The sequence below is a fragment of the Schistocerca piceifrons genome, chromosome 1 (assembly GCF_021461385.2).
Source record: "Schistocerca piceifrons isolate TAMUIC-IGC-003096 chromosome 1, iqSchPice1.1, whole genome shotgun sequence".
In the NCBI taxonomy this organism is placed as follows: domain Eukaryota; kingdom Metazoa; phylum Arthropoda; class Insecta; order Orthoptera; family Acrididae; genus Schistocerca; species Schistocerca piceifrons.
This window is the reverse complement of record NC_060138.1, coordinates 246,288,033-246,297,328: the sequence shown is the minus strand read 5'-3', so window position 1 is coordinate 246,297,328 and position 9,296 is coordinate 246,288,033. Positions and strand designations below refer to the sequence as shown.

General features: G+C 41.3%; 1 protein-coding gene across 1 annotated transcript in view; it reads left to right on the top strand.

Moving 5' to 3' along the window:
* The first annotated feature begins 754 nt into the window (after positions 1–754).
* Positions 755–9,296, top strand: part of LOC124795042 (alpha-mannosidase 2) — a 195,193-nt gene continuing 186,651 nt past the window's right edge. The window contains exon 1 of the mRNA XM_047258829.1: positions 755–1,029. The gene's annotated coding sequence lies outside the window, so the exon portion shown is untranslated. The remainder of the gene's footprint in view (positions 1,030–9,296) is intronic.

Here is a 9,296-nt window from a genome sequence, read left to right as displayed (position 1 = left end):
CAGAAACTGAGCAGCTCTATTCCTATCACCACTATGACATTAATCCTCAGTTATATACATTGACATGTGTAAAATCATTTGCTTACTGGAACTTTCATTGTTATTATTTCCTACAGTGGGGCCTATCTGTGCATTAACAGAGAATACCTGTAGCATATGAAAGGGCAGAAAAAGATCTATTACGACGATTTGTGAAATGGTCAATAGTTCGTGAGTCTGAACAGGCTACCGGGATGTACTACCATACTATTTGTAGCTAATATTAGAGGCTCGATTCAAAAGAAGTCTACGTAACAAGGCGTACTTAGGGCTCAGTTAGTTTTTCCATAGTAGAGTTCCTCGCAGTAGTTTATATTCCTTTGCCGAAATGTGTTACAAGAGGCCTACTGTTCACAAGTTTTTTAAATTTCTTGTTCGCTCTTCGAGGAAGGAACCTTAACTAAGGTGGTTCGACGATAGGTGTGGGAAAATAATAGTGAAATATATTATGACCAAATTTCTTTAGGACAGCATTGCTAACTCACTTGTTGAAGCAACGCAAGATTTTCAGTTTATTATGACAATGAATAGACAATGTAGCAAAGTGTGCGGAAGTGAAATGAAAATGGGATCTACAGAATTAAAAATATAATATTTTGTTCCAATGACTTTTATTGTAATCTTGCAGGTTAGCATTCAAGTTTTGAAATCCCCATCGTTGGTAATACTTCGCGGAGCGGTATCTCGAGACAAAACACGGTCGATTTACGTCTGCTTTGTTGATATACTAAATGCGTGTCAAGTGTATAGAAATAACAATAAAAAAATGAACTCGGTGATATATAGTTAGAAACTGGAGATAAATTGTGACAAATAAGAGTAAATTCTTAGCGATAAACACTAGTGACATCCGTTGTGAACTGACGTGTGCGATAATGGCTTTTCGAGGCAACTGAAGCTGTCAAGCGTTGAATGTTTTTTCTGATACGCGTTTATAACGCGGAGCGCTTTTTGAGCCTTCTAAAGTATTTGCAACGTTTACTTGAAATAGTAAGTAAATTTCTTGTTTTTTTTCCCCTCTCTTAGTTTCGTAATGAAATTTTCTTCGCTTTAGTCATTGGAAATAGCTGTTAGTGTCTCATATTTAATAATTGTTGAACTTACATCTGCGTAAATGACAATAGTGCGTTGTATTTAGGAACTTGTCAGTGTCTCTAAATTTTGTCATTAGCAAAAATGTGTCATTATTTTGTATTCCGAGCGTTATTTACATGATGTCGGTACTAAATGTGGTATCAGTTGGTAGCAACTAATAATTATCAATGTTAATGTACAAATTGATATTTCAGAGTAGTACGAAAAAAATGCATGATTTTATTCGGCGTGAAATCTCTGTAACAATCTGTCAAATTTGCTCCGATAGCAAATATTCTTCGTTGAGTTGCCAAACACTGCCATTTAGCAATGAAAGGGACGATTTTTTCGTCGGTATTGTAGTGTATTTCCTAGCGTACCCATGTTGTTTTAGCGTCTCTCAACATTTTCTGCAGTACTATTTTATATAATGGCGCGAGTTTTCGCTGGCTAATGAGATAGATCTCATTAATTCGCTCATTGGAACTTGTTTTTCAACTATAATAGTATGGCATCGGTACGGAGTCACGCAAGCCGTACTAGCAGGACAACATTAAAATTCGTTGTTGACAGTCCTAACCTGTTTTCTGTTGCATTAGTAAAGTATTTAAAAATAACAGCTTTTATGCAAACATTCCCACAGCAAAAAGTCTGTGGTCATCGAAGAGATCTGATTACACAAGCCTATGTGTTGTAAAATCTTGTTTGTAGAACAGCAAGCCTAATGAGTAGTATAGTTTTTGTATTGTAATGCCAAGGTAATTAAAATGAGATTGTGTGCATGTGACCACAGAGAAGAGAAGAAATAGACACAGTTGTAATGTACATTCTGAAATCTTAAATATGAATATTGAAAGTATTTGATGCATTTTGTAATAACTTTGGAAGAGATGGAAAACTCCACTATATGATGTACATCTGTCAGCATGCTGTTTCTCTCTTTTTTTTTTTAAAAAAAAAAAAAAAATGGAAACTGCTTAAAGTTTACTACTAAACATAGTTATTCCAGTGCTCATGTCTATTGCATAGCATGTAGCAGGGGGTACAGTATGCAACAGTATTATTACTTTGCCTTACTATTTCACTTCCAAGTGGTGGCAGTTGAGATTGATTAGCTGTTTGCTTCTATGTATGAACTTAACACTTTGGTTCCATTGTTGTCATTGTGTGGGATAGATGGTAATGTATTTCACGACCACTTACGTATCACACGTCTCTGAAATTTTCAAATTAGACTGTGTACGATGTACATAAAATTTCGACATTTTCAACCATTTCTCACTGGGGCAATTTCAACATATAGTTGACATTCTCAATGTGATCAACTAAATCTCTGACACACTAATGAAATGTACAGTTCTTCTTTGTACCTCCTCTATTTTGTCTGTTAACCTATAAATAATCACTGACAAAATAGCACCACTCCAGAATGAGTTGGCTGAGGGTTTTGTAAATATTCATTCAGTTAATCTTCCCTGCCATCTATTTCCATATCTAGTTAAACTAATATCGTAAATAAATATGGATGTGACATCCAAGTATTTAACTGTTTGGAAGTTGTAGATGATAGTCTTATATAGTAAAGTTGGGTCTAGCAAGTAACGCGAGCCATTATTATATTCGTAAGCATGACGACATGTGTTATGTAAATGGCATATGGGATGTTTTTCTTTGTGTGCTTATGTTGTAGAAGTTAGTAATGTCTTGTTTATAATATGTAATTTATTTCTTGCTTGTGGCTTATATTTTGTTCTTCACTGTATGGTTCTTACGGAGTGACCCATTGAGGAGAATAATGTTTTGAATTTTATTATATATTAAATCTGTATATTTTGTTTTGTGTATGAGATCGTGATGACAGCCAGAACTGTGGCTTAGCCTGAGATCTAGGTTGGGTTGTGACTTCGAATGAGTGTGTCATGCCAAAAATATGTTTTTATTATTTTTTATCACAGACTGACCTGTACTGTAGCTGAATCTATGTTAGGTTAAAGTAACAGTTTTATTTTGAGTTGGCAAAACCAAAGAATTGATCAAGACTTTTTTTTTAATATGCATTTCACAATCCATTGTTACGTTTACAATCCTGACCAAAACCACTACTTTCCCACTGTAATCTTACAGTTGCAAGTTTTTGTTGTCTTGAAAGATGTGCATAACAAGACTATTGACAATCCAAATTGGAAATATGGGAGCATCCGATCCCGCCCGTCTGCTTTGACCCATGACGTCACAAATATGGCGGAAACAAAAACAAACACACACTCTTTCCACAAGAAGCCTAATGACACTAACGGGACAAGCGCAGGAAATGGGGTGTTTTGGGTGGGGGGCAAACTAAATATAAACAAATTTAGACGCCTTGCGTAGCTACAACGTGTAAGTGAAGACAGCCATGCATGAATACCCACCCACCTCCCCAGGGGTCGTAACCCCTGCAACCCATAGAAGATAAAGATGCTTCAGTAGCTGATTAGTGTTTTTTGTCTTTTTTTAAAAAAATCTCACGGGATAGAACGAACAGATCAGAAAAGTAAATAAAATAAGATAAAACAGAACTGGAGACAGCCACACTCAAACCAAACTCCGCGCCGTCATGACGTCACACACGACAACACACTTACGTCACGGGTCAAAGCCGACTCGTGGGATCGGACGCTTCTGTCGACCCTCCAAATTCCCTACTCCCGTCATGTTAGTTTACCTGATTTTGTCTCGCTAATATATTTGTGTTACTAGTGATGTTAACTGTACGTCATTTCTTAAGGCTTATATGTCTGCCATGTTAATGCTGTCATTGGTCTCTCAGGTGGTATCACATTGCTAACTAATCCCATGTAGAAAATATTATAATATTTCTCATACACATATATTCAGAGTTGGCAGTCTGCCTTTTGCACCAAAGTTGTCTTACATTTTACATTTCGTATGTCTTACATTTTACAGTAATTACCTGCCAATTCTCTAAGTCGATACTCTGCAGACCACTGACAGTTGCATGAAATATGGTAGGGTACTTCCATTATACTTCATATTAGGGTTTCTTCCCATTCCTTTTGCTTGTGGAGCGTGGAAAGAATATTACTTAAATACTACTATGCATGGTGTGATTAGTCAAATATTGTTTTCTCAGTTCCAATGGGATTAGTACACAGGTTGTTTTTTAGTGTATTCTTAAATTCCTCATGTAATACTGGTTAATGAAACTTTTGTAAGTAGACCTTCATGTAAGTAGACCTTCACAGGATAGTTTGTGTATGTTTTTTAGGGTACATTAGTTTAGATCTCTCTCTCTCTCTCTCTCTCTCTCTCTCTCTCTCTCTCCTTGATGTTCTCCCAACAGTCAGACAAACTTAACTGCTCATGTTGCCCATCTTTGTATACATTTGGTATCCCCTCTTAGTCTTATTTAGTATGAGTCTCATACACTTAAGAAATATTCTAGAATTGGGCATGAAAATTTTTTTGTTAGCGTTCTTCTTCATAGATTTGTCGCATTTTCCTAGTATCCTACCAGTGAACCAGCAAGGTGTTACGTTGGGCGGTGTAGGTGAGGTGAACTTGAAAGATTCAAGGGGAAGTGGAGGGCTCTGGGTAGAAGGCAGAAAGGGGAGAAAGATGTAACACCAGAGAAAACTTAACTCTGGTGCTCACTGAGGTAACAATGTGTTATATATGGAGATGGAGTGGACAAGTTTTGGTGTGGAGATAAAAACAGTTAATACTCTCTGAGGAATATGAAGGGTAATCATAAAGTTTTAACTGTCACGTCAAAAAACGAATTTTTTTTTATTCGTTTTCAGGTACATGTCTTCTCTTCAGTATTGATACACACTGACAACCCAGAGCCACAGTAACACAATACACTCTTAATTGAGCTAAAAAGAATTTCACAGCTGTTTGAGAAAGCAGAATGCTGTGCGGTAATTTGTTTTAGCAGTAGCAAAAATGTTGCAGCTATGCCAGGCCAGTTGAGAATATTGAAGAAGTAATATGGATTGGCTGTGCACAGTTGCAGTATTTTGCAAAAATGTTGCAGCTATGCCAAGCCAGTTGAGACTATTAAAGAAGTAATCTGGATTGGCTTTACACAGTTGCAGTATTTTGCTACTGCTGAAAACGAATTAGCACATGGTACTTCTCTTCATCAATGACCTGTGACATTGGCTCTGTTACCAGCATGCTGCAGTTCTGTGGCACTGGGATTTCAGTATGTACCAATACTGCCGACATTTACCTGCAAACAAACAAAAAATTCATTACTTTCTTTTGAAGTGGTGATTAAAACCTTTATCGCTGTCCTTCACATAAACCTACATAACAATGAGACCAGAGTGAATTAGAGGAGAGAGGAGTAAGAAACTGAATCGGAGAGGGTGGGACAAGAAAAGAATAGTTGCATTGATGGATGTTTGCAGGGGGAGTTTGAGTCTATTGGTACTATAGAACTGTATTATATGATGGAATGCAGTTTCTAGCTACACAATTCAGAGTAGCTTGTGTTAATTGGCACTGCTTTTAGGAAATATGATATACGATTGACATGAATGATGTATAGTTTACGAGATAGGCACATGAAGCAGACCTTTCACCTGTGTGTTTGAATCAGATGCAACGATTGCGCAAGAAGTTGGAAATAGATGTGGCTTAGAGACAGATCAGACTGTCTTGAAGGTTGTTTGGGCCGTGGAATAACACTTTTTGCAAAGTGGGAAGGAGTTGGTGGCAGATATTTCTCATCTCAAGTCATGGTGACAGATAGTCTTCATAATACTGAGTTATGGGAGAAGCTGGACACACTACTTTGTGGTTGGCTGGTGGGTATAGTTAGAGTTTTAGGAGTAGAAGGGAATACAGTGTAAAAGATCCAGTTGTAAACTAGGCTTGGGACTGTAGCTTCTCAGTGTACACTTGCAGGTGCTGAAATCGTGTGAGAGAGACAGTTTTGATTTAAGAAGAAGATTGGTTATTTATCAAATTAGCATCACAACACAGATTGTGGAGGAGGTGTGAATATTCAGGACGAATGAGAATAACAAGTCTAGGTCCTGAGTTTTCAATATGAAACCAGGGTATCTGCTGTCAGGAAGGGATTCCTATTTGTGGCCTTTTTAGTTGTAGGTGAGAAAATAAGTGTTATCTATGTAAGAGTTGAAGTAGGTTTGAAGTCTGCAGAATATTAGGAGTGTTAGTCTGCAGTGGCAACCAGGTCCTGGCAGATGTCATTACACAGATTGTTTGTGTGAACAGTTACAAACAGGATGCCGAGTGGTAATGGGGTGCAAAATGTGTAGAGGCAGTGTAGGAAATGCTTGGTGTGTTGATGGTGGAATTAAGTTGTGGGAAATAAATTGAAGGTGTTATATTTCAAAGAGGAAATTTGCGAGACAGGTCATAATTGGAGGTTATGTTGGACTACTGGAATGAATTCATGCAGCAAGATGTGTAGATACAGGTGTCTCACTGTTACTGAAGACACTTTCCATAGAAATATTATGGAAAACCCAGGTATGACACCTGTTTTATGCACTACCCAGCACATCCTGTTGCAGTTCTTCACTAGGATATCCCATTTCCTCAGTGGCTGAACTATCTGTAATAGCAGTCACACCAGATGTTCTAATTCCAGCACAATAAAAGACACTGTTGTGGGAAACCAACAGCTATTTAATCAGGTTGTGGCACAGTACATTTCAGATTCTGGAATATTTACTTTCCCTTATTTGGTGAAAGAATTTCAGAAGGCTGTGTTTAGTGAAAGAATTTCCGAAGGTTGTGTTTAGTGAAAGAATTTCCGAAGGTTGTGTTTAGCAACAAGGGGGTAACCCTTGCAGGTCTGGGGGTTAAAATAGGCCCGAGGTATTCCTGCCTGTCGTAAGAGGCAACTGAAAGGAGTCGCACACATTGTGGCCTTTATGTGGTGGTCCCCTATCAGGTTTGACCTCCATTTTTCAAAATTTTCTCAAAGAATGAGCCAATTGGGGAAGGGCGCCTGACGTAGTGCATAGTGTCCATCATGCGCTGAGACCTCTCACATCATCCTTTGTCAATGTGGATCTGCACGTCTGCTCATTCTCCAGCTGTTGGGCGAGGTCACCCTCCTGGATGCATTTTCCTCCATCCTGTATGCAGTATCGCTTTCTGCACTGTCAATGATAATGGACTTCGTAGCTCATTTGCACCTGATACCCAGCATTGTAGCCAGTCCGTTGTGGTGGGGCTGCCATGTATCCTGTTGGTTGGAGCCCCCTGACCACAAAGGGATCACTCTGCTGATGCCTGTGCCGTTAACTCCCCACATGTGCTAAGGAGTAGATGCCCATCCCCTGGGGAATTGGGACTCCCGGCAACCCTTGCGGGCCTGGTGGTTAGAATAGGCCCGAGGTATTCCTGCCTGTCATAAGAGGCAACTGAAAGGAGCCTCACACCTTTTGGCCTTTATGTGATGGTCCCTTGTAGGGTTTGACCTCCTTGTTTCAAAATTTTCCCGAAGAGGGAGCCGATTGGGGAAGGGTGCCCTACATGGTGCGTCTATCAGGCATTGAGATCTTTAGCCCACTTTCTCGTCGTGACATTGCAGTCCTGCTCATCCTCCATCCCTTGAGTGAGGACGTGGTGCGTTTTCTTCCACCCACTATACAGCGTCATTTTCTGCGCCGACGATGACCATGGAATTCTTTGCACCTGATATCCAGCACGGTAGCCAGTCCGTTGTGGTGGGGCCAAAATATACCCTGTTGGTTGTAGCCCCCTGACTACAGAGGGATCGCTTTGCTGATGCCTGCACCGTTAACTCCTCACCTATGCCAAGGTGTAGATGCCTGTCACCCTGGAGCACCGGGACTCCCGGCAATGGCCATCCTGCCAGGTGGCCTTTGCTGCGACTGGGTGGCGCCTGTGGGGAGGGCCCCTGGTCAGAGTGGGTGGCATCAGGGTGGATGACCTGCGATGAAGCAGACCACATCATCACTTGCTGGTGATCAAATGCCAGCAGTCTCTAAGCGTTCCAAGTCTCAGTACACTGCAAGGAAGTATGATCCTAAATCGTTCCCCTCCCTGGCCACACCATGGGAGGAACATCAGGTTAAGGATGGCAGCAAACCTTATTCGCTCCGGTACCTCGTATGGATGAGAGCTGATGGGGACTCCTTTGTCTCGATGAAGCCTCAGTTTTTCATAGAGCATTTAGAGGACAAGTTTGGGGAGGTGGAGGACTTGTCCAAAATGTGGTCAGGGTCAGTCTTGATAAAATGGCGACCCTTGCCCAGTCACAGGCATTACTTGCTTGTGACAAACTGGGGGATGTTTCCATTATCCTCACGCCTCATAAGAGCTTTAATGTGGCCCAGGTATTATATTCCACAGGGACCTTCTTTTGCAGCCTGACGACGAGCTGGCCACCAATTTAGAGCGACGAGGAGTTCATTTTGTCCGGCACATCCATCGAGGTCTGAGGGATAATCAGGTTGCCACCGGTGCCTTCATCTTGGCCTTCGAGGGTGACACATTGCCCGGGAAGGTCTACCGCTGTGATATCAAGCCATATATCTTTCCCCCAATGTGGTGCTTTAATTACTGGAAGTTCGGCCATATGTCTTCCAGCTGTACTTCCAGCATCATATGTTGAGATTGTGGACATCCATCCCATCCCAATACTCCATGTGCCCTGCCTCCCATCTGTGTCAGCTGCGGAGAGCATCATTACCCTTGCTCACCAGACTGCAGGATTTTACAGGGAGAAAGGAAAATCATGGAATACAAGACGCTGGATCGACTGACGGCCAATAGGAAATTTGAGCATCTACATCCTGTGGCTGCAACCTCCTCTTATGCCGCCGCTACGAGAACAGTTGTAGCACCATCAGTTCCGTGAGTTTCAGTCGGCTCTCAGAGCCAGAAGACTACACCTGTCCCTTTGATGGTTGGGGACACTTTCCTCCCTGTTGCTCCCGCACCACCTTCCTTGGAAGCACTGTACCCCAACCATCGGGGGACGCTAGTCCCCACTTCTCAGCTGGAGAAGCGTAAGTCTTCTTCGGCTTATCTCGCTAGGAAGGGGTCCCTTGGGTCAGGTCACTCCCTTCCCGGGTTTCTGCCAGTGGGAAAGATGACACCTGCCAGTGGCTGAAGTGCCCAAAAGCAGCTGGTCGTAGGGCTTCACGATCATCCTCAGTCCTGTAGAC